The sequence below is a fragment of the Cryptomeria japonica genome, chromosome 5 (genome assembly GCF_030272615.1).
Source record: "Cryptomeria japonica chromosome 5, Sugi_1.0, whole genome shotgun sequence".
In the NCBI taxonomy this organism is placed as follows: Eukaryota; Viridiplantae; Streptophyta; class Pinopsida; order Cupressales; family Cupressaceae; genus Cryptomeria; species Cryptomeria japonica.
The window spans coordinates 594435037-594462350 of NC_081409.1; positions in this window are offsets into that span (position 1 = coordinate 594435037).

Here is a 27314-nt window from a genome sequence, read left to right on the forward strand (position 1 = left end):
TTATAGGAGATGTTCCTGAAGCTAGATATTTGCCCCTTGGCATTTGCATTTGCATTATATTTCTTTTAAATAGGTTAATGGACACTCGAAACTAGAGGAAACAAACTCTTCTATAGGGTTCTATATACTTGAAACTAGACATCACTTGCACACATGCACAAGGATGAGTAGAACTAGCAAAACATAGGTAGACTATTCCTACTCTCGTCCCCAACATGGATAACCTAGAAAAACACATCTAGAGTGTGTATCCATGTCCTTTCTCATCATTCTTCCCATGGATCACATAGAAAAACAATCTAGCATGTATCAATGTTCCCTCTTTCCTTCTTCTCATGAACTCATAGATTTGTTATTGGTATTTCATGGATGACGTGTGCTTTTCTCTTTTATGTGATCGCTTGTATTCTTGAGATGGATTTTTTCAAGAATAATATTAGTGGTTGAGACATTTTGATATCGAGGTCTCTTCAGCTAGTTGACTTGAGGTCTTGTCTTTGGTCTTTAGATTTTGTGTTGTGTGTCTTTTGCCTTTGTTTATCTTTGTTTGACTTTTGTTTTTGTCTTGTTTTGGGTGCCCTTGCATGCATTTGAGTGAGTTAAGATCTTAAGATTAGGGGATTTGTTGCTTGAAATTAGTGATGTCTTACGCTCCTTGTGATTGTGCTTCTCATTGCTCCTTTCTTCCATCTCCTTCATCTTTCTTTTGTCTACTTTATCACTAGTATTTGCAGAGGTTCATACTCCCGTTAAAGTGGGGGCTAAATATAGCATCATAAATTGCCATTGGACCAATTTACACCTCATATTTGTGTCCCTACTTTAGTGCATCTCCCCCTCATCTCTTATCTAGGTCCATTAAGTGTCTTAACTCCAGCTTTTAATTGATCTTCTAGAGCTATGTCCATCTCCTTGGGGCTAATTTCAGGTCCTTGATTGAGGAGGACAAGGGCACTAGCGCCCTGGTCCCATAGCACCTTGGTCCCCCTCAATGGGACCCAATTTTTTAGTGGAGGATAAGACCTATCACTCTGATGGGAAATGAAATTGGTGGCTCTATATGACTATTGGAGGTCGACCTAATCAGTAAATTTACCTAGGATCTCATATATAAAGATATTTGATCAACCTAACTCCATTCCTAGCAATTTCATTCAAGAAATCAAGCATTCAATCATTAAAGTATTCATCATCAAGCATTTCCAGAGATCTTCAAGGCTACATTTCCTTTATTAAACCATTGTGGAGAAAATTACATAATTCATATGCAAGAATGTGTGTGTGATTAGGGTTTTTCCATGCTTATGCTATTTCATACAACATATGTGATTACATTCAAGAAGAAAAGCATCACTATCAATCATTGTAGATCTTAGGTATATCTTTCCATTGTTTATTTCAGTATTTGCAATATTTCATTCAAGATTAATTCCTAAAGTGGGTTTTGACTTTGGCAAACCCCTATTCCCAACCCATTTCCCTTCTCTAGTATGCATAGGAACAAGTAAGGAGTTGTGATCTTCATAATCGACTTTATTTACAGTGACGAATCGATCCCCCATTGGAGTGCAAAAAGTGCAAAGGACCAGAGTGACCGTCGTTACGGTTCTGACAAATCAGGAGATCCTTCTGGGAACAAGTCTGAATACCCTTATATTCCTATAATCTAGGTTTGTGGCTCGATCATATGACTTTAGCTCATTTTTCATGCGCTTTTACATCAATTCCAACACATTTACCTTAATTTTAGCATCTTCAACAAATCAATTCAACTTAAGGGAAAGAAGAGGCAAACTTAAAACCCCCTGGAATTAGATCAAAATCTAGATCTATTAGGTTTAGATCTATCTAATTCTTATATTTCCCTAATGTAATGGTCCATAAGAAAAATTAGTGGTTTTACTACATCTAATGGTGTAAAACCTAATTTTCACCATTACAATAGTGTTCTCGTTACTTTTCTCACAACCTAATTTTCTTCCATAGTTCTACCAATACTTTTTATTACACTTGCTACCTCATTCATTTGGTGCAAGTAAATATCAATGTTCTCATATTTAGACATCCTCACAGTCTCAAATTTATACTTCAAATTCTACATCTTGACTTTCTTGGTTTTTTTATCTCCTTCATAAATGCTACTCAGCTTCTCCCAAACTTCCTTTATAGACTTGCAGGACATGACCTTCAAGAGCTCTAAATCACTCAAACAATTGATAAGTGTGTTTCTTTCCTTGCCATTATTTTCATGCAAACATGATCTCATCCACAGTAGAAGGACTACAGGTCGGAGGAGTATAACCATTCTTAACAGCATCCCATATTCCCATATTCCAAATGACATGAAATCCAAATAATATTTCATTTGCTCCTTCCAAAAGGAGTAATTTGAGCCATCAAACTTTGGTACTTTGTGACCACTATCGTATTCCATCTTGAAACTTCCTCAAGCAGTTGATCTTTTCCTAAAGGAACCTTACTTTGATACCAATGTTTGAACACACCACAAGACCAAGAGGGGGGCTGAATTAGTCTTGAGAAAATCCTTAAACTTTTTCAATCACAAACACTTATCAATTTTGTTTAGCCATCAAAACACTGAATAAAGATGAAGCAATAAGCACCAAACACATGAACACCAAATAATTATGTGGAAAACCCAATATGGGAAAAACCACGGTGAGAATCACACTCACTATATATGAATAATTGAGTGAAATGTTTTAGGTACAAGGCCAATGAAACTCGTTGCTCCTAATTTGGACTTGCAGGCTAAGGTGCACAACCTTAGGGAAAGATATAATGGACTTGTAGGTTTAGATGCATGATCCCAAGGCAAGATACATATTTGCAAAAGCTGCCAAAATGACACATTGTTTTTTGACAGACACATAGGAATGATGAATTGAAATAAATTAGATCTTATGATCATGAAACTATCCTTGAACCTCTTACTCAAGCGACCAATATCATGGCAAACACAACACATGCACTACCTCAAAACTTTGTCATACTGAAAGATATGATCATTAAGGCTCATCACAAACTGATATTCATACTTCTGCTTGCCACATATACTTTTACATCACTTTCAATCAATCCACACCTAAATTCACACATCCACACATCTATTTATATCAACTTATTCACTGAAACTTTCAACTAGGTCAGCCACGAACTGTTGAAACATAATTTACACAAAGTTGGCCACCATGAACAATTATGCTAAATGTGGTCCTATAGGAGATAAAGGGGAGCCAAATACATCACAATATGTCTTCCTAAATTAATTCCAATGAACTCCACACAACAACACATCCTCCAAAATTGGTATTAGACATAACACGTAGATAGACAATAAAACATGTTAACTAGTTGGCCCAATTTAAACATTATTCAATGCAAATGACTTAATGTTGATCTCACATGCAATGGTAAGACCCATAATAATACCTTAACCTCGAATGCAATACCAGATCAAAAGAGTATGATCCAAATAAGATGAACCAACTGAGTTAGCCAAAGACCTACATAAATGACAATGCCAAACAACAGAACAACATAACTTCACTTGCAAAGCAAGCCAACACTTGAAATATGAACTAAAACACTACATGAACAATATGAACATATCCTCCAAGTTGCAACACATGAAAAAATACTATAGAGTGATGCAAAGAATTCTATGGACTAGTCCTAATAGACAACCTCACTGCCAACAAATTGCAACAACCAAATTCAACACCTAGACTATTGAGGACCTGAAAACATAATGGTGCAATATTCATAGAACATATAGATTAAATCCAAAACCACAAGCCATCATCTTGAAAAGCAAAGGAATGCAGAACATTCTCTTGTAAAGACTAAATACACTTTCTTGCATTTTTCGAATTCCAATATGAAACACCAGATACTCACTCAATATCACCACTAGACATCATAACAACATCGAAACTCTCATTTATGAACCTTTACATATCAAGCAACACTCCACACATATTAGTTTGACATTAATAACAACACTGAACTCACATTGCTAACAATTTCCCCCTTTCTCATTGATGACAACACCAACAAAAAGCACGACTGACAACTTCCTCTTACTATTCTCCTTTGTCATCAATACACACAAGTTTGATATCAATGACAACACAATGCAAACTACCAACAATATTACAAATGGTTTTCCAAATAAGAAAGACATACAAATGTGTTAATCTTCATGAATGAATTGCATATGTTACACTTTAACTCCATTCAACTTTAGTAGCATTTGGGTAGCATTTATGTACTTATAAAATAGATCTTGAAACTACTATCCCATGCCTCCAATTTATAAAGAAATGAGAGAAATATTACCAATGGTTTTTCAAAATAATATATTGTGATGTCGAAAAATGGGATCAAGTGGTTTAGGACCTAACCCCACTTTCCTCCACACATTAGAATACAAAAGAGCCTAGGGAGATATTTCACTTTGGCTACTTCTTGTGAGAGAAAGAGAGTAAAGGAATATTTCTTAGGGTTTCTATTCCTTTTCTATAATGTAGAGGAGGTGTGCAAAATATGATGCAATGATCAACTATGCTAGGAGATGTACAAGGAAACAAGTATAAACTAAAAATGCAGAACCTGGCTGAACTAAAATTGAGAAACTGGAAAATGAACTCAGAGGTGCACCTGTCACTGAAAATTGATGTTGACTATGTAGGACCAAGGTGCCATGCCCTGGTCCTTGATGTTACAGAGGGATGAACTTTTGGATTTTGGATTCTGAGAGTTTGAAATACTGATCTCTACCAAAAAATGATGCAAAATAGGGAGGACTAGCATGCCATGCCTTGGTTCCTAGAAACTGGGATCTTCTTCTGAAGCTAAGTCTGCACCTGTGTGTTCCATCAGTCCCAAAATTCGTGCATTCTTCGGATTCCTGTACCTGCACTTGCAACTTGAAAAATGGTGTCTAATTGGCTATATAGGGTTTTGACTTAGTCAAACCCCTTATTTTGGTGGTTTCCACCTCCAAAAATAGCTGATAATATATTAAAAATGTGTGTGCCAGAATCTTGTGTGTATGCAAGATCCTAAATGAACATGAAAGAAAGCCTAGAGTTCTACCCTACACTTTGGAGAGCAAAACCTAAATGCTTGTAAATGTAAATGTAAATGCTTCAAATCACAAATGCACTAATGGATCTAAAGCATGAATGTAAATCTAAAAATAATTATTATGAAGCCCCTACAAAGACATGAAAATAACATGAAACCATACCAAACCCTAAGGGAGAGGTACAAGCCAATCAACAATCGGTGATCTCCTGTTAATATTCAATGTCTTCAAAGCTCCGAATTGATTTTGAAGACGATTGATGAGGACGTGATTCTTGCTTGATTTGTTGATTATAGACTCCACATGACTTGCACTTTCACTTCATAAGAGACTCCTTCAATTGCTAGAGAATCAAATCCTTCAAATGAGGAAAGGAAAGGCTATATGTTTGAAACCCTAAATTTGTTTTTGATCATAGGCCAATCTAGAATCAATATTTTTTTACAAATCTCAGGATTTAAACATTAAAATATAGCCAAAGCATGCACCCAAAATTTGGGGAGAAAAAGTCAGGGCTAGGTAGCTAGCTACCTGTGAACACATGGTCCGACCAACTTTTTGCCAATTTTTTTTGGGAAGCAAGATATTGTGATTTTAGAGCTAATTCCAAGATTATGTGGAAATTTGAGGCGTCTAGATATGCAAAATCGGACCTTGAAGGTTGAAATAGGACATAATTATGGTATTTGATGAATTAATTAATTGAAAGAATAAAATTAAAAAGGGGCACACTTAGGTTAAAGGGCCCAATTTTATGATGTGTAGAGTGATAAAAGAAGACTTTAGATTTAATTAAATTAATTAATTAAATGCTTAAAGAGAATTTGAAATGCAAGATACAAACACACTAAGGTGGGTGCTAACCTAAGCATGGAATTGTACCACCCAATTAAGGGTGTAGAATTTACGATGCTACATATATCATCAAATTATGATAAAAATAAAAAATTCCCACATCCAAAATGAAGAGGATCTTTCAAGAACAGTAAAAGGAACACCCCATGACCCATGAATTGAAAAAGTAACCTCTATATACTAATATTAGATAACTTTGACTTGTAACTCCTCCATAGTATATCATATCCCATGGTATGATCCAAATCCACCACCCAACTCATATACGACCCACTAACAATATGCAAGATGCTCCACTTCACAATTATAGCATCCAAGTTAATAAATTTGCTAAAAATAGCTTTGTAACCACCACTATCAACTCCACCTCCCTCATGAATACCATTACAATTAATATTTCAAGTCAACAAGTATAATAATAAAAAAGAAAAATATATCAACAACATGAGTGTCCAAGAACCCATTCTAATATTTTTGGGGATGCATAAAAATAATATATTAGGATTGGAATTAAATATGGTCCCCGATCCATTTTCCCTTTTTTATTTCCATATCTTTATCCATAATCTAGTTCCTTGTTTGCATTTCCATGTCTAATTTGAGTTTAACATTATATACTTTATGTATGTATGTCTTTATAATGTAGATTTTTTTTTTCATATTTTGCTATTGCCATATCATGTGGACCAAGTTTAAACACCTACAAGGGGCTTGACCAAGTAGACTTTCATTTAATTGAATTCCATTTGGAAGGGTTTTCATTTCAATTATCCATATTCTAGTTTCTTGTTTGCATTTATTTCCATGTTTAATTTGAGTTTAGCTTTTTATATGTTTTGTATGCATGTCTTTATAGTATAGACCTTTTTTTCTTCATATTTTTCTATTGTCATATCATGTGGACCAAGTTCAAACACCTATAAGGGGCTTGACCAAGTAGACTTCCCTTTAATTGAATTCCATTTGGAAGAGTTTTCATATCAAATTTGTATTTACAAGTTATAAATTAGAGATTTTGTGCCTATCTAACAAGTTTGACCAAATACAAAAGTTCTCAATATTAGATAATTAAAGTCCTCTGTAAGCTTTTAAACATTTTCCTAGAATTAGACTAGGTTACCTCGTGGGTGTTAAAAATGGCATGACCATTATATTAGACAACCTTTATTTTTGGAGGCACATTAAATCAATTATTTGTAACCCATTTTGATATTTACAATTTAACATTATTAGGTGAAAATCTTATAATTTGTTTGCACAATATTGTATCATCATTTTTAGTGTTATTGTTAACAACATATTTTCTACAATCTTGGTTTTTGCATCATTTCTTGACATTTTTCCACTAAAGAATCTACTTAGTAGTTTCTTATAGGATCGTTTGACGAGTTTCAACTACTTTTGGGCTAAGGAATAAGTTTCCCTAATTGATGTAGAAAATGGTATAAATCTCATCTTAGAACAGTTTTAAAAAATTGTCATAAATCCTACTCATTTTTCTAAGAATTTCCTATCAAAGTCATCTATATTTATAGGTGCATCTAAAAATCCTCTTTTTCACTATTTTATGTTCATGAGTCATATGTTTATTAATATATATTTCTACTCCATGTATTGTTGTGGCTAGTTTCAAGTATTTCCTTAGTCTCAACTCATGTTTTCTTATTAGAGTTGGATTGTATTCAAAAAAATAGTTTTCACTAGTTTACACACAAATTTAAGAAAATGAATTGAACCTAACACAATTTTATTTTCCTTTATTTCATATGGATATCACATACAACACTTGGTATTCATAAGCATCTATAGTAGGAGTATCATAGTCAACACCATCATATAGGAACCCAAAACTAACCACAATGATGACCATTTGATCATCAAGTTGTAATGCTAGTTTAAGCATGAGGGGTTACCTCAAATACTTACACCTACTTGTAAAGCTCACAATATATCTTAGTCATAGTTAGATTCTTCTAGCCCATGCCTACACAATTTAATAGCCAATTCCATATCTCAAAAAAGTAAGTGTAACATATCAATGTTAGTCTCACAAAATGAAGACCAATATTCCATCTAAAGTTGACTCTTCCCATTCAAATGGACCACCTCTAATTGGCACCAATTGACTATCCCCAAGTTGATGCTTCACTTGATTGGAAAATATTGAGGTAGTAGATGACACGAAAGAATTCAAAATTATGTGCACATGATGCACCCATCACATGCTAGCACAATGCCAAGATGAACATTACAATACCCACAACACTTTGCCACTTTGCAAATATATGTAGCACTTCACAACAAGTGCTCATTTACATCACATTGCCACTCAAGATTCATTAATATTTTGCACTATTAAGAGATTCATAATAAACCAATGTCATGAAATGTGCATTCATAAAGTTTTAATAAACACCCTTAAATTTATTTCTACCCTCAAAGTTTTTTTTCATACTAACTTTGTATTTTCACTAGATATCCTCTAGACCTTTTTTTAATACATTTATATGCGTTTGTTATTCTACCCTATTAACCAAGTATGCTACCCACGCCTACCTACTTATTTCTAACTCAAAGCTAGTTTTTATTACTATCTCATACATCAAAGATATCCTCTATACCTTTTTTTATTACATTTATATCCATTTGTTATTCTACCCTATTAACCAAGTGTGCTACCCACGCCTACCTACTTACATCTAACTCAAAGCTAGTTTTTATTACTATCTCATACATCAAATCCATGAAACATAAAACCTAAATAAGTTATATGAAAATTATACTATCCTATAAAAAAAAATGATTTAAAAGCACTTATACATCTCAACCCCCAAGCCTTGCCACACTATCCCTAAGAAAAAATCCCCTTAATAATATCTGGTCATTTATAATATACAAATTAATCTAAATTATATAACAGAATGGTTTTATAAATACTTGGTGATATGATGATAGGGAAGAGTAGCATGAGAAATATAGGTGTAAGGGGTGAGGTTGGTATGTACATTGGGATTAGTAGATGTGAAAGGATGAGAGGGATGTGAAACATTAGGAGAAACAATATGGGTGGTAAAAGTTGTGGAGGCGATAACTACAAAATGAGAGAAATAAATTGTAAGAATATATAAGAGTGTCAAGGCCATGCATAATATTTTTTCCATGATGCCTTATGTAGATAAGCTTAATAATATTCTACATCAAATTTAGAACATGTTGGACTACTTTGCATTTTACAGTATCCATTTTTTTATAGAGAGGTAAACACCATAGATGATTTCTTAGCTAGTGAAGGTGGTTGATTCCCACAATGATCTTGATATGATTGATTCTTTTGGTTAGGAAGGGTTAAAGAGACAATGGGAGGCCAAATCCTAATTTTGGTCAATTTGATTTTTCATTATGGATATCTCTATGACAAAGGACTATTCCCACCTATCCTCATTATTTGTTAGTATGCATATGTAATTTCTTGAAATCACACAAACACACTTGAAAATAACTGAGACTACCATTAAAATCTCTATATTTTTATTTTAGAAGTGTTACTTGATGGCATCCCCTTTGAAATGTCTATATTTCTATTTAAGAGGGATTATGTGGTGACATTCAGATTTCTTTCTTTCTCAAATCACTATGAGGGTTTGTTGAAACTTTCTAAGTGTGATCTTGGAGCCATATTTATTTTTCTATTCTAATAAAAAGTAAATAGCTTTTAGAGGCCCTATTATTAAGATAAGGTTTAATTTTTTTCTGGTTAATCATATCAATCTTTTGGAAGAGGTTATCAAGGATATTTTAGGACTCAGTTATCTAGAAATAGATAATATGAAGAGCACAATAAAGTCAAAATAATGTCTTCCTTTTTGTCAAATCTCTTGATGCTAGTGAGAAATAGTAGACAAGTCAAACAATTTTCTATTTGTTTTGTTAGGGTTAAAATTAGGTGAGGTTTGGATGAGGTCCTAAAGTTGGATTGTGACTTCTTTAGGAATTTTTTTCTTCTCATCTGCAAGGTTGACCTCAGGGGTTCCCATACCACATATTTATGGTTTTGTAGTTAGGTGGTTAAATATAAGTTTTTGTATTTGTTAAGTTGCATGTGTTAAAATTAAATGTAAACCTTTTCTTTAAATTAATATAATGGAAGAGGGACCCACTTCCCTCATTGATTAAAAAATGAAAATAGAAAAATTGAATTCAAAACCTAGATGGAGAACATAATAGGCTGGTTAAAAATAAAGTATAAGGATGGTATTATGATTCCATTAGTGCCTAAGATAGAGTTGTGACTGTCATAAAGTCCCCTTACTATGTAAAAAAAATGAAATGAATAGACATCAATTCAATTATCAACATCCATAAAATTATTTAAGAGCTCAAGAGAATATTTAACATCAATGATTGCATATATAGAAGTGTTGGGTAGTGTTTGGGTCACATGGGAGAGTAAGAAAAATTATAATGATTAGAAGAATGAAGATTCGATTGTTCATGTTTTTGGAAGGTATTGAGACAATAGAATTTTCCATTAAAGGAGTATGAGGCAACTTGCATCCAAGCATCCTATTGTATTAGGTAAATTGCTATAATATAGATAGTATGCTATTTGTCACTACTGTAAAGACATTTTTCCTTCTTAGAAGAGTCTTTAAGGTAAATCTTGAGTTCATTTGTAGAATTTTTTTATTACATGTTATCTTAATCTGATCAATAATTTCCTCTCCCTTACATTGCCATTTGAATTTACAAGTAGAACAATATGTTAGCATAAATATAAGTTCTTGAGTTCTACTAACTTAGAATTTACAAATCACCAGAGCATAGACTAAACCCAACCATTTCCTTGTCCTTTTTTCCATTTTAGCTCTCGTGGTATAGACCCAACTCACTTGTTACCTATTTCCCCACCTTAATAGGTTCACATGTGTGATTCTATCTCTTGGACAAAATTGTAGGTGTGATCATGCCTACCTTATTCAAATTCTAATTATGCATTCTCTATGTTGATTCACATCTAAAATTAGACTATAGCCTATCAACTTGAGAATAATTTTTTATAATAAACATCTAGGAGGGGATCATATTTAAAGACAAATCGTAAGACATTGATCACCCATTCTAAGCATGTGACTATCATAGAGAATCTCTAGAATCTAGATCAAAACACTCTACACTAGCATAGTGAATTCTACATCAAACATATAACAAATTGTGTTTTCTAATATTCTTTAATACAAATTGTAGAAAACAACTAGCGGCCTAACTAAGACCAAGAAAATGCTGCACTTCAATCCTAGCATAACAAGCTGTTAAAGATGTTTCTAACACAACATCAATACCCATTTAATATCACAAAGTACACAAAAGTTTCAATGGAAGGTGACCAGTAGAAACAAAATTGTGTCATACATGATAGAATCTTTGGAGTCCTAGACAAAGCTTCAAGGACTCATCCACTATAAAAATGACACTCCAAATCTAATAATTCATAGTTTAAAAGATCATTGAGCATGCCTACACAATTCAAATCAATCACACCAGCTAGATCAGCATTCTTAAGATCTCACTAATCATTCCATTGGCACTCCAGGTTGTCTGCAGCTCACTGCACACAGGTATGACAACCACCCTGGTACTATTATTGTCCTCCTCCTCATCTGTCCACATCTTTACCAATTTTTACTGAGCATGTGAAGCAATGAGACTGAAGACTCACAGGAGAAGCCTGAAATCTAAAGTCTCCACCGATGCATTCATCTTTTGACAGACTTTTCAAGACCTCCCTGATTTAAGAAAAAACAACTCTGAAAAAATTTGCATCAAACTGAATCCTGTAGCTGAATGAACCGGTGCCCTGCTAAACCTACTGACTAATTCTATAATCCTGCTAGTTAACATGATTTGCAGCAATCATTAATTTCGTTTCATTTTAAGCAGGTCCATTAAATTTACTGATTTAGGGCAGACAGTTAACAGAGATTTGAAAGAAATTAGGTTAGGGTTTGAGGCAGTTACAGTGAATTGAAGAGCGAAATCATGACCCGTGAAGGTGGGCGGTTGAGCGGCCCCCGTGAATGCTCTGCATTTCGCAGAGACGCTTCAGATATATTCTCTGTTTTAACATTTTGCCTTTGTTATATAACGGCTTGCATTTACTGTAAGCACGGGCTGCAGACCGCCAGTCAACTCGCGCTTCTTTAAAATAATCTCCATTTCAGAGCATTCTGTTCTTTAGCGATTTTAATCTCAGATGAAATTGAGATCAAAATGTTTGTAATTCAACAGGTAGTGGACGGACAGGAGAGTGGGTGGAAAACTGTACAGTACTGTCATAGTACTCATTTCCATTAAGATTGGGCCCCGTGGGACTCGAAACTCCGACGTATTGAGTACTAAACCCTCCGTAACGGTGTCCGTGATTGACAGAATGTGATTTTGTCGTTTAATGTCAAGAGACAGCTAGAATTTGCTTCATAAGGAAATTTAATGTATATATTACTATTCTTATTTTTTGATTTGGTAATGTATGTTCAAGGTAGTAAAGCATTTGTAGACTCTATTATTGAACAAGAATCAAATAAATATTTTATATTTAGGTGATTGTATTGTTCTATTGTTTAGTCATATTCACGATGAAGATTAAAGATGAGTAGTTTCTATTGATTAAATAGATGATTCAATAAGAGCTCACATTCTTAGGGATCAACATCATAAATCCTTATTTTAATATTCACTTTGACTTTAAGGGTGATTTGTTGCCCTTCTATCTTTTTCTTTTTCAATACACATACATTTATCAAATATATTTATTCAACCTTGATTGTAAATCCTTATTTTAATATTCACTTTGGCTTTAAGGGTTATTTGTGTCCTTCTACCCTTTTTTTTTTTTTGTCAATACACACACATTTATCAAATATATTTATTCAACCTTGATTGCAAGGTGTGGACAAATCTATTATGAATTTTGATTTATCATTCTTTTTGAGACAATTCTTTTGATAAAAATATATTTTTCTTACAATCCTATTAACCTTATTTAGTTATCACTACACATATTATTTTGATAACTTTACGTGAAATTAATTTTGTTATTTCACTTTGGCTTTAGCTTAAGGGGGAACTATTCTATTTATTTTATACAACTGAAAAATTGTATTAACTTCATAATTAAGTTTAATTTTTGAACTTTTGGATTTACTTATCTAACTAAAGAGGTAAAATGGAAATTTATTATATGTACATTTTTTATTAAGAGATTAAGTTTAATGTAAACAAAACAATATAATCTGGCTTTTTGTATTATTTGTCATTCTTCCATGTCATTGAATGGAGAATATAACACCATAGGTGTTAAAACTAGGATAACTCATGGCTACACCAATGCCTCTATACAATTTGATTTTATGCTTTACTATTGTAAGAGTGAAAAGTGCATTCTTACCACTGTTATATATTTGTTTTAGTTAGTGCCCAAATTACATATATGTTGGTAGTGGATTTTTGACCATAGGCATAAGGGGAAAGCTCTTACAAAGAGGAGACAAGAAAGGATCCTTATGACATAGATGAGTGGGGATGCCAATTCTCCTTAGTGGGAACCTCAAGGCCATGACCACCAACCACCAAACACAAAAAAAAAAGTGAATTGTGTCTATATATCTTGCTAGTGTCTAAGAAGCTCCAATGGAATTGGAACCCATACATCAAAGGTTGCTTTCAGATAAGTATGTGGATCCTTTGGAGAAGACCAAATCCCTCTTCTATTATACAACTACTACTAAAAAAACTAAAAATGATGCCAATACGATGAATTATGCAAAACAAAAACTTGTCTAACTAGTAGCCTACCCTAAGATTATAAATAAAAGGAAAAAAGAGAGAAGAAGGATATGGTTAGAAAAATGATATAGGGTTAGAAAAACAAAATTAAAGGATGGACAAAGGATGACAATTTTTATTTTTACCAATCAAATTCCTTTTTACTACACAACTAACTCTTCTTTGTGAACAAGCATATACCTATGGTTGAGCCACCTCAAATTACATTACATAAACCTACCTACATGTAGAATAGCATTAACTAACATCTATGGTTAGGGGGAATTAAAATGCATACAATTAATTTACTTAAATATAGGGGGAACAAGTAGAAAACCATATACACATTCATAAAATTGAACCAAAGGGACCACCTTGAGATGCGGCATAGCTAAAGTATACATCCACTACAAGTTAATAGACCATGACTAGTTAACTCTTTAGTATATAAATCAATTTAGGGTTCTTTATATTAAACAATCAAAAGCCATTTACATGAGGGATAATCTATATGTATACATTTGTATAGAGTCCATATGCAATATAATTAATAGAGCCTTGAAATTTTTTACAAAGAGTAAAGAATGAAGGAAGAGAAGGGATAGATGCCAAAAGGGTTGCAACATCTATTAGATAATATTTAAGCAATATTGGATTGACAATTGAAAGGAGGTATGCACACACAATCAAAAACTTCAACTATAACTAATCAAAGTTATGATGGACTCCATTGGATGCATGTGCCACCAAATGTGCTTAAATGTAAAGTGTATGAGGAATTTGGAATAGAGTAAATCTTAGTCATCTATTATAAATATTAGGGGGTTTGTAATAAATTATTTTTGGAGTATTGGAGGTATATATCAAACATAAGGTGAAAGACGCCACATAAAATAAATATCACTTGGTTCGATGGGTCAACTACACTTGGTGGAAGGAAGAAAAATGTTGATTTCATCAAAAGGAGAGACAAATTTCACATGAAGATCCTTGAGGATGTTTGAATTTATTTTATAATGAGAGGTACATGAGCTTTGAACCATTAGATCTATTTTCAATACCAATGACTAGCACAAATAGAGACAACATTGTGGGAGCTTCAAAATTTATACAGAATGGAGACAGTGGACTGTAGTATAGCCAACTATGGAGTTAGGATCAATAGCACATTGAAGAGACAATATGAAAGAATTTGTAATGTTAGATACTATTGTGGATTAATGGCTAGTCCATCTTATAGGATGCTAGGATTGATGTAATTAAGAGAAACCTTTGAAAGGATAAGATACAAAGGATGATGTAAAAAACATGATGAGTTTAGTACCCTCAATTTTTTTTATCATCATTAAATAAAATTCCAAATGCACTATGAAGACTTTTGTATGTCAAGTCATCAAAAGGAAAAACAATATTATGAAGCTAATCAAAAGAAATATGTGGGACCCATGCAAGAAAAGGCTTGCAAAAAAAAGATATTCTTGGAATTACTAAATTTGCAATATTGAAAATCTTATGGAGAGGGGCTAAAGATTTTTTCCAAAATCATGAATAAGGAGTTGTAATGATACTAAGGAAGGCTCTATAGACACCATAAAACTCATAGCATAAATATTGAGTAATATGAATCACAAGAATGATTTGGGACTTGAAGAAGGGAAGCCTTAGACCTAGATGGACCAAGAGTTTGAAGAAAATAATTGGTAAGGAAATGAAGAATCTGTCAATGTTAGAGTGGATTATTCAAAGGGATTGTATATGGAAAGCAAACTATAATATTTTTGTGAAAGAATTGTCATCTATCCTATACCTTATCTAATTCTAAGTGCTTGCACCATATGGTTTAGACCTAACCCTCAAAGATATTTTTTTTAGTCTTGATTCAAGATTATATCTATGATCTTGAACCTTATTGAAGCTTGCACATATGGCCTTGGTCCCTTATTCTAAATTCAAAATTAATCATGTGTACAAGATGACTTGCCTCCAAGTAGTTGTCAAGACTTGAAAGTGAAGAATATTTAAATTTGCATGCTAGAGTGCTGTATAAAAAGATAAAGCCCTAATTTATTTTAGATCATCATGCATTGATACATCATCCAATTAATAGATCATATAAGAGTGTAGAATCATTAAATGTAATAAAAAAGGCATACACAATCATTTACATTTCTACTTCACATGTATTGATCAAATGAGAAGCTAGTTGATTTCCCTTTCTATTACAAGAAATATAATGATGCTTCTAAATAGGTACCATTTCCAAATATCAAATTAGATGAACATGATTATACAGATCAAAATTTTAAATTTAAAGATCATATTTCTAGGTCCAAATGTGCATATTAAGATCAAGGCCATAGCTATGGGATTGAATTAGATCAAAACAAAGATCATTCCCTAGTTTGTTAGAACACCATAGTTATAAATTTGATAGTGAAAATGAAAATTGGATTGCAAAGTACACATTACAATAGATATTTCACTTGTCATGTCTAGACCTATATACACTTCTCCTCTTTGTCAACATTTCAAAGTAGGTACTATCTCAAAACTCTTAAATAACTGATTAGCCCAATTAAATTTAAAAATAATCTTTTATTTATTTTCAACTATAATTAGTATTAATGAGACACTTTATCTTTTACAATTATATTTTATTTAACTTATATATAATTGTAATGGTGAAATTTGCATACCCACACCAATTCCAATTCAATTTTATGTCCATTTTGATTAAACACCTTTATATAAAGATAGAAACATGCCGCATACTTTTGTACCAAGTTTAGATCCTTCCTTGATCCTTTACCTGTCCTTAGTTATACTTCCATATATTTGACCTTACCCTTACCTTATTTGGACATGTCTCAATGCATTCACTTTACTAGTAACCTAGACTTCAATGTATCCATTATGCATTCCATGTATTGGGCTATCCTTGTGATGGGTGAGTTCACTCCTACATGGTGTAAAAATATTGAATCCTATTGGTTGTTGGAAGCCAACTTGGTGTACACATTTATGAAACTACTTATTATGTTGGAATTTAAAGATATTAATTTATGCATTCAAATATAGATGGGAACAAGGAATCATAATTCAAAATGCTAAACATTACAAAGAGAATAGCTCTAAAAAAATTTCACTTTGGAACACTAAAAGGAACCATAATTCAAAGTTTAAAATAATCAAGGGCACATGCGTATGTGAGTACACCATCTTCAATATTCTTCCACAACTATAAAGTTGGTGTAATCAAGGGAGTAAACTACAAGGACATTGGATTCGATAACTTATCTAAGGTGTTTTCAATACTACCAGTCTTTAAAAATTACTACGCGATAAAGTTCAAGGTGACATCATGGAAGATGTAAGTACTAAAGAAGATTAACTTATGCAACACATTAATATTCAAATCAAATAAAAATTTGGTCTAACAAAGAACATAAAGAGTTAAAATTTGCTAAATTTATTTTTGGTACATTTTATTTTTATTGAAAATGTAAACATGTATGATAAGGAAACTAAAGGAACACAATTAGGTCACTAAGAGGGGGGTGAATCAGTGAATCATTAAAAAATTTAAATCAAATTATGCAAATACAAATTATGCAGAGAGATTGAAAGCACATACACACAAAGACAAATCACACAACACAAAGTATAGAAGGAAAACCCACTGTGGGGAAAAACCTCAGTGAGAAAAGTTGTTGGAGTCTACTGCTCCAATCCAACCTCACAATGAAATAACTGATTACAAAAGTTTATGGGTACCCACCCAAAGGATCACCTACTCCTGCTTTGAGCACCCACTCAGAGAATTACAATGATTCAATGATTAAAACAATACAATAAAAAACCTTATTACAAATGAGTTTTGTAACTCACTATTTGTCAGCAGCTTATTCAAAGAATGTTATGCCTAATCTACTACCAGATTATGCTAATGCTCTAAAATATCTCTTCTACCCTCTAATCTTTGCTATTCAACTTTTTCTTCTTCTCTTTGTCCTCTCCTTATCTTTGCATGACAATATTTGATCTCTACTTGATTTAGTTCTTTGTTTCTTTCACACTTTACACGAATAACCTTCTACGTTATCTGCCTTTACACTCTATTCTTTGGTCTCTGGTCTCTTCTCTTCACATAAGCTCTCTTCTCACCCTAGCACTAGTCTTTGATCTCTCTTTTTCTTCTACCTTTTCCTAGCTCACTGCAACAAACACATAACTGCTCATACTTGTCCTACCCCTTTATCTCTCTGTGTTGAGCACAATAATAGCAACTAATCTTGCCACCAAAAGAAGAATTTGAACTCACATTAATATGTACAGGCTGGAATGATCTTTTGCATCTATCACCATTATTAAATGCAGCTCCATGGATATCCTTCTACAGTCAAATTACGCTTATGCTATTGGATTTCTAAATTTAGTGGTCTTGGGTCTGACATAGCTTCTCAAGCCTCACAAAGAGCAATAATTGGTCCTTCATTAAATGCAACTTACTTCATTCTCGATCTTCCCTCATTTGATTGAAATCAACCTGTGATCCATTCTAATATCTTGTCAAAAAAAGGCAGTTGATCATCTCAAGCCACTAAGCTAGTCCTCTACTTGTTCAACATTAAATGCGATCACCTCTCTTCTTAATCTCTACAACCTGATTGGATCAACCGGCTAACTATCGTTATGTGTGCATCCACATAGTTATTCTTTGAAGGAACACAATGGACCACTGAGAGGGGGGGTGAATCTATGGTAATCTAAAACTTTAACTTTCTAAAAGATCTATGTATTAATAAAATAAATCATTAAACTATGAGCAGAGATATGAACACATTTACACACACACATAGGGAAAACTCATAACGCAAGAATATACAAGAAAAACCCACAGTGAGGAAAAACCTCGATGAGAAATGTTGCTGGAATCTACTACTCCAATCCAACCTCACAAGTAAAACTGCTTACAATGTTTATGGGCACCAACCCAAAGGAGCACCAAACCTTAGCTTTATGGGCACCAATCCAAAGGAGCACCTACCCCTACTCTAAGAACCTACTGAAAGATTTACAAAGATAAATATTGAAATACAATTTAAAAACCTTGTTACAATTGATGTATTGTAACTCATAATTTTTCTTTTTTTCTTGAGATTTATTGGACTCTTTTTTGCTCTCTAATTTTGGGCCTCAATCTTAGCTCTCAACTCTCTATTTATCTCTCCTCTTTGTCTTCCTTTTGTCTCTACAAACAACTCCCTTCTTTCTCCTCTAATCACTTCTTCTTCTTTACCTCTCACAGTGTATATAACCCATTGTATTATTTGCCTCGACTCTCAACACTTGTCATTGGTCTCTGCTGCTCATTGTCTTTGATCTCTTCACTATCTTTTCTCTGCTATGTCTCTCTTCTTCTTCGTGTCTCCTCCATGCATCATAACATTCTGCATGTAGACTCTTTTGCATTATTATTCCACTAGTATATTTGGGGTGGTTTTCCGATGAGCTATGAGATTTGTTTTGTTTTGTCAAATTAATTTGTTTTTTTTTTCAAAAATTACCCCGTGTTCATCGGAATTAATTTTTTTTTTAAGTATACCCCGTGTTTGTCGAAATTCGGACGTGTTGAAATTTCACATCAGCATCCTGATGAATATGGATTTTACCTGTTGATCAGCATATGTTCGTTCGGTGATTTTCATAGCCTCTTGATTTCTTTTTACTCATCAGGATACATAAGCCGATGACCTCTCTTCCCGTTGATCAGTGCGAGCTATCCCACTAGTCTCATCAGGCATCGGGATAGCTTAAAACATGTTTAGGTGATGGGCATAATTTCCCCAATGTCTTTTCCCTCAGCGTAGCTCCTCCTGATACGTTCTGTCTCCTCAACATAAGCTTTGACCCTTTATCATCATGACCTTTGTCGATGTGTTTTACTTTTGCCAGTGTCCAGCGGGATAAGTCTTACCGATAGCATCATTGGCTATCGGCAATACAAGATTTCTCCGTTGTCGCTAGTGTGTGTTTTGCCAATGGACTTCATCAGTTTATTCTATCTCGATCACATGCTTCTACTTGTGTGTTACCATCGGATTGAATTTTGTCGATAGTGTAGATTTCATATTTCACGTCAAATTTATATATTGAGCCTCTTATTGATGATTTGTTGGAGTTATGGACTGGTGTCACTATGTATGACGTCTCTAGACCAATAGGACAAAGACAATTTCAATTCCATGCAATGCTTGTATGGACAATTCATGATGCCCCAGGGTTAACACATTTTTCTGGTATGTTATAGTGATCAACTTGCGCATAATTATAAATATAAAAATTATCATATTTAATCCAATTAGACATGATCTTGTAGGTCTTCAAACAAAGGGAAAATTTGCATGTGCAGTTTGTGGTCCAAAGATGAAATCTCGTTATTCAAAAAGTTTAGGAAAGTAGGTGTTTGATGAGTATAGGCACTTCCTCCACTAAAATCATAAGTATCAAAATACTAAAAAACATCTTTTCAATGGGAAAGAAGAGACTACATCAAATCCACAAAGAATGACATCTCGCATATGGAAGTTGAAATATAATAGAATTAATCGTCAAGGTAATGTCATTCCATCTAATGATTTATGTTTGGAATTTGTATTTTTATATTGTGTTTTGTTTACTGATGATGTAATTCATGATAATCGTCATTGTTAACTTTTTTAACATATTATATGCCTCGTGAAGGTCATCAAGGCATTAATGACCACCTTCCAAAGGGACTAAAGAGTTATCCCAAACAATTTAGTATGTTGACCTACTATGAGAAGCTACAAATTGTGCATTTGTTTGATACTATGCATATTGGAAAGAATATAACAAAGACATTATGGAAAATATTGGATGGAAGGCGTGACAAAGAAAAAATTGTCAAAATTGGTAGTGACATTCAGGAATCCAATCATGTGATGAAAAATGTCATTCAATCAAATAGAAATGGAGACTAGATTAATATAAGTGCCCTTCCTTGGTTGTTAATAGAGCAGCAAAATAATGCTATAAAAGAAGTCATACAAAAAATTTGATTTCCCACAGGATTTGCAGCAAACATAAACGATCTCATAACAAAGAAAAGTGAATTTGGGCCAGGAATGAAAACTCATGATTGACATACCTTCATTAAGGTAATTCATGTTCTTTTGTATTTACTATGTATTTGTATACTGCATGTACTTTTCATTGTATTATGTTAGAAAACAATGAAAAAGATCATTTAATAATTGTTGCAATATGTTCTACCTCTATCTCTCCTAGACCACTTCGAGAATAATGTCAAGAAAATTATATATGATCTTGGAAAATACATGAGGTAAGTAGTGATATTTGTTCAATTTGTAGTGATATTACTTGTTATGTAATATATTGTATATTATTTTGTAAAGTATCGTTAATATATTTGCGTCTTGAATCTCTTGTAGGTGGTTGTCATCTAAAGAAATCCATAAAGAAGATATAAAATATTAGAAGAGAAAAATTCCTCGTCTAATGTGTGAAATGCAAAAGTGTCTACCTTCAACTTTTTTCAATGCACAAGAACACTACCTCATACACCAAGTTGAGGAGATTGAATTGTGTGGACTTGTACACACAAGGTCAATGTGGATGGTTGAGAAGCACTTGAAATTTTTGAAGTCTTTGGTTTGACAAAGAGCACATCCTAAGGGTTCTATGGTGGAGGGATATATGGTATACTAGACTATGGTGTACATTAATGGATACCTCCCTAAGTTCACGACAAAGATCCGTGTAGATCATATTTGGGATCCCATCTCCATTAAGAAATTTGAAGGGGAGGACCTGATGGGGAAAGGTACAATGAAAAAAGTGAGAGGTAATTATTCGATATTGTAGTTAATTTATTTGTAATCTTCAATATACTTCAGTTGTAAATTTCTAGTTATTTTTTGTACAGTTGCTCGAGAGTGGGATTCACTATATTTGTATGTTGCAAACAATCTTGATTGGATGACGGTATGGATTCAATGATGTCAACAATCTGGTCGTGCATTAACATGGGAGGGTGTGGCTTCATTGGTTAAAGAAGCTCACCGTAATGGAGGTTCCAGTGTTACACAAAGAGAAATTGATTTAGCATATAGTTTAAGAGATAAACATGTACGTATAAATATATTAATCACCCATATTATTTAATTTTATTCCAATTGTAATGATGTACATATTATATATGTTTGACATTTTTTAGGTGAAACACCACAAGGCTATGTGGTGCAATGGTCACAAATTTTGCATCAAAAAGTTGGATGACACGAAGAAAACTTGTGATTCTGGAATAAGTGTAGTATTTCAAGTGACTAATGTTTCGTCTAGAAGCGACATACATCCTTGAGTCTCAGAAAATCGATACTATGGGATTTTGGATTATATACTTGAGTGTGACTTTAGGTCCTTCAAATTAGTTCTTTTCATCATCCAATGGTACAGGCTACAATTGAATGAAAATGATCCTGACATAACTGTTATTGAACATGATAATGGATTTGCAATGGTTAATACAAGGTTGTTTGAGCAAGGTGGAAATGAGCCCTATGTTTTTCCAAGCCAATGTGAATAGGTATTTTACTCAGATGTTACTCATAAACTAGGTTGGTCATTTGTTGTTAGACATGATCCAAGAGGAAGGCTGCTAAAGTATAATGTGATGGAAGAAGAAGATACTGAAGAAGTAGAAGATGATGTAGATGATGATCACGATCGATAGGTAGTTGATGAAGTTCTTGACAGAAATGTTCATGAAGAAGAACAAGATGATGATGATGAAGAAGAAGAAGATGATGATGATGATGTTAGGGGTCCCATAGATACTAAGAGGGGGGGGGTGAATCAGTATCTAACTGGTAATTAGAATTTCTTAACTTAAAACATGCATAACATAATATAACAGTGTACCGGTATGCAAGAAATAATGCAATAAACAGAATCAAGAACATCCACATGAAAAGCACACCATAACACAGGATTTTAACAAGGAAACCCGGTGTGGGAAAAACCTCGGTGGGATTTGTGACCCACAATATTCAATCACTGGCCAACAAGAGAATATTACTTACAATAGGGGCCTGCACATGCAGGAAGGCCAACTGCCTAGAGCTCACTGCTTAATGGGAAGTCACACTGACTTACAAATAAGGATTATACTAATCCAATAACTTGTACTGCTTTACAATAGCATCTTCAATGCCAGATTCAGTACCGGTTCCTACTCTGTTCTTTACATATACCCTTTGACCTATATTTCGCACATTAGGTCTGCCTAATATTTTCCTTTTTACTTCTACATCACTCATACAAATGTCTACAATGATCTCCTTTATATATAAGAGTCATTTTACAATTTTCCAAGTCGACTTATAATAATAAACAAAATATTGTATAACAAAATCCTGTCGGCCTCTGTGCCGGTATACTTCTTTTCTTCTGTGTCGGTGCCAGTGTCAGTGTCTTGAGTGCCGGTGTTGAGTGTGATCTATTGATGCCGGTATAATGTCTTTGCCAGTGCCATGAGATTGCAAGGTTGCCATCAATGACAAAACCTTCAATCACATACAATGTCTCATTGGAGTGTGCATATGCCAACAATCCCCCCCTTTGGCATTGATGGCAACACTCATGAGAAATTTCAAAAAGTATCCAAAAATGTGTAGTCCAAAAATGTTACCAAAAATGTGAGAGCTCCCCATGAGCATATGATTCCTATGTTTTGAATTTTCTCATCCCACTACTCCCCCTTTGGCATCAATGACAAAGGTTGTCAAGATGTCAGTAGAGTTTGTGGTTTCAACCTTGTAGCTGGGTAGTTATAATTTGAAAAAGTTCTCCCAAACTCAAGTTTATACTATCCATAAAATTCTTGCTATCCTTAATTGTTGTCTCTGATCTCTTCACTATACCAGTGAGATGCTGCAAATGCTCTGCCGATGTTTTGCTTCCCTGTATTAATGCCTCAGAAATTTCCTTCCGTAGAGATGCTAGATAGTCCAATCTTGGACTTAGTTTAGATCTTAAATGTTTTGCCTTATTTATTATTCTTTCTTTCTCTCTTTCCAATTTGAGTAGTTCTTCCTCAAAAATTTCTATCTTCTCTTCAAAAACTGATAGTGTATTAGGTGAGTTGACAAAACTATCTACAAGTTTACTGATCTCATCCCATACCTTGCTCATTTTCTTATCAATATCTACAGTCAAAAAGTTTGTTTTACAGGTATCTTTATACAGATTTTTGTATTCTTTCAACAAATTACATAGTTCTGATAGAAGTGTGTCAAAATCTCTATTACACTTCTTTATTTCCTCATCAAAGAATTTCTGTTTTTCAATTTCTACCTTATCCTTCACTGAATCTTCCTTTATTTTCTCAATGTTTTCTGAGATATATTTACACAATGTATCCAATTGTCCTAAAGAATCTTTATTATCTATATTACAGTTGGGAGCTATTACCTTCAAAATTGATATGGAATCATCAATTGCTTTGTAAGCTTGTGAGCTGCAGTCGGTTATTTTCTTGATATAATCTAATAGCACCTCAGTCACATTTGTTGATTTGTATGCTGATGATGATCCAACAATCTGAGTGCCGGTGGAAGTAACCAAGCTTGTATTGACCTCTGGTAGGTCAGTTTGTGTCTGCATTTCTTTAAGCACTGGTTTTCCTACTTCACTAGTTACCGGTGGCACTGTTTCCTTATGTACCTATTCCGGTTGATGTTGTTCCGGAGCCTTTAGCTCTGTTTGTTTCTTTGTATGTTGTATTGCCTTAGTTTGTAATTCAGTCTCTGCCTTTTTCTCTTTATCTTCTGCCGGTTTCTCAGTTTCCCCTGCTGTCGGAGGCTCACTAGCCATATTTGACTTAACAGTTGTATCTTTGTCTACTACTATGTTGATCTTCTGAGTATCAACATTCACAGTATATAGGACTTCAAAATTAGGATTATTATCCTCTACATCCATACTCTCAGCTACTGGTTGATCTTCAGTAGTTGTTGTTTTCACCGGTGGAGTATTTAAAGAAGGTGGGGGTAAGTTGTCTTTAACTTTGATACTTGGTGGTCTACCAACTTTACCTTTCCCCTTGTCTCTATCTTTCTGATATACCTTTATAGGTTTAGGGTTCCTATACTCTTCTTGTTTTTCTTTCTCAACCAGGAATATATCCCATCCATCTTCTGTTTCCTCTGTCACCTCATTAACTCTTCCCACAATTAGTGAAATATGCCAGTGTGCAATAGAGAATACTGACCGGTTGGCCTTTGCAATCAGATCATCAATTTCTTGTGGAGAGTTTACCGGATATACAACAAGTAGCTTCTCAATTTTTATTTTCTTATCCAATTCTATCACTGCTTGTCTTCTTGCCTCAAGTCTTTTGAATAATTCATCAGGAATTTCATTGACTACTTCCATCAAAAATTTCTTGTACATATCCATATGTAATATAACACTATTTTCAACTTGCTCTTTTTCATCAGCTGTTAGAGTGTCATTTATTTTCTCTATGTTCTTCAGTCTACCTTCCTTTGTGATTTCATTCAGCAGTACATCAAGAGGGGACAAGTCTCTATTTGTCCTCTTCTTCTTCTTGGGTGTCAATTTCTTCTTTGGTGTGGTCTTTCTAACCGGAGATCTCACTGCTTGTTGCTTTTGCCTTGTCCTCCTAGGTGAAGGTGTGATTTCCGGTGAGGGATCTCTTTTTCTTACAACTCTTTTAAAAGTTGCAGGCATGTCACTTCCTGAAGAAGTACCTACTGGTGATAGGTGAGTTTCAGGCTGTGGAGCTGCTAACTCATCCTCTGTTATGCCGGTTTTCTTCAATACATCTTCTTTAATGGCTTTTGCTTGTTTGGACCCTTTCCTTACAGCTGCCTCAACCTTTTTCACCCTTTTCTTTGATTGAATTTGTCTTTCAATATTCTCTGCACTACCAAATACTTCTTCCTTTGGCTCTCTGGGGGCTTCCAGAAGTGCTTTGGCATATGTTTCAACTATGTGATCATCTGTTTCATATCCCATCTCGGTTACCCAAATTGTCCTTGGGATGACCGCTTCCATCCAGATTTCATCTTTCTTGATGACAAAGAATATATCATCTTTGTATTTGTCTACAATTTTCTGAGATAACCTTACTCTTTTCTTCATTTTGGTCTTTAATGCTTGGAAAAAGTCATGAATATTGTTTTCCTTGTTCTCACCCATGTTAATGAATAGTTCAGTCAATTGTTTGCCTACCGGTATGTCATATCCAAGTTCTTTGTAACCTATACCAGGAACCTATTTTGTTATGTGTAGCATTAGGCATACCAACAAATTTCCAAATCTGAAAGTTCCTTTCTTATCCTTCTTGATCTTTCCAAGATTGTCAATTAGTTCATCCTTTAACCACTCACATATGTCAATTTTTGCATTATCTGTTACCATATCATAAACATTCTTAATGCATAAGCTTGAAACTGAATTAAGTCTATTAGCATGAGTAGCTTTATAACCTAATATCATACTGATGAATCTCACATTGATATCTATTACATCATTAACCCTTAGAGACCTTTTGTCAAATGTTGCACCAGTTAGGTTTATAACTAGGTCATTGGAAACCTTCTTGGTTTTATCTAGTCTCTTACCGGTGGTTGGTAACCTTGTGACAGCTTTCACAGCTTCCTTGGTGATCTTATGGATTGCATCTAACTAGAAAAATTCTCCATGTACCCTTCTTAAAACTATCCTAATCACATCCTTTGGAAATTCAGGAATGCTAAGGATCTTTGTAAATCCTAGGGTCTCAATGATTTTATGTTCATCTTTAACATTGTCGGTGTTATCACATATCACGGTTTTATACATGGTTTTAATTTCCTCATCTCCTAACTCTTCAATGTTGAAGTGGATGTACATTCTGGGGTCTTCAACATATACAACTCCCTTAGGAATTTGAGAAAAAGCACCTAAGGTATCATCCTTCTTTTCTATCTCGGGAACTAACTGAAATACGGGCCTAGGTCTTTTTATTACTTCAACAACAGTAGGGTTTGCTATGTATTCAATTGCAGAGGTGGATGCCATGATTAAATACCTTTTACTACCTTGGATGGATGATTTCTTGGAGTGTGCTTGCTTCTTGCTTGAAATGCCTTAGCTCAGAGTCTTCACGCTCTCTGAAAATTTGAAATCTTGGTGAAATGAAATGGAGCCAAAACCTTAACTTTATAGTGTCTTTTCGCCATCTACCACATTAATTGCATGCCGATTAAGTATTCACTTAACATTGTTTGCCGGTAATAGGTAATTTTCAAATTCTTATCTTAACCAAGGGAATAATTAGCACATGTATCAATAGATTGTCAAACCCTCAAGGAAATTTTCTTCAATTAGATGAAGAACTTCCTACCAGTGGAGCACTATTCTGTCCTTCCAGTGAAGCATCACTCTGTCCTGCCGGTGAAGCATTGATTTGTTC